Genomic DNA, 218 nt, shown 5'->3' with positions numbered 1-218 from the left:
TGGCTTTCACTGTCAACGAATTCGGGATCACAAGCAGCATTGTAAATAAACTTCACTTTTGGATACGATAAACAAGGTGACGTCGCAGCCTCTTAGAAATACAGTATATTGTATTTCTGTATTTTGATGGATATAAGATAATACCGAATTGCGTATTCGTCAAATGATAATTCCTTAAATAAGTAATGTTTTCTGCTTTATTATACACGGAGCACTTT

The sequence above is a fragment of the Penaeus monodon genome, chromosome 23 (assembly GCF_015228065.2).
Source record: "Penaeus monodon isolate SGIC_2016 chromosome 23, NSTDA_Pmon_1, whole genome shotgun sequence".
Classification (NCBI taxonomy): Eukaryota; Metazoa; Arthropoda; class Malacostraca; order Decapoda; family Penaeidae; genus Penaeus; species Penaeus monodon.
This window is presented reverse-complemented; position numbering follows the sequence as displayed.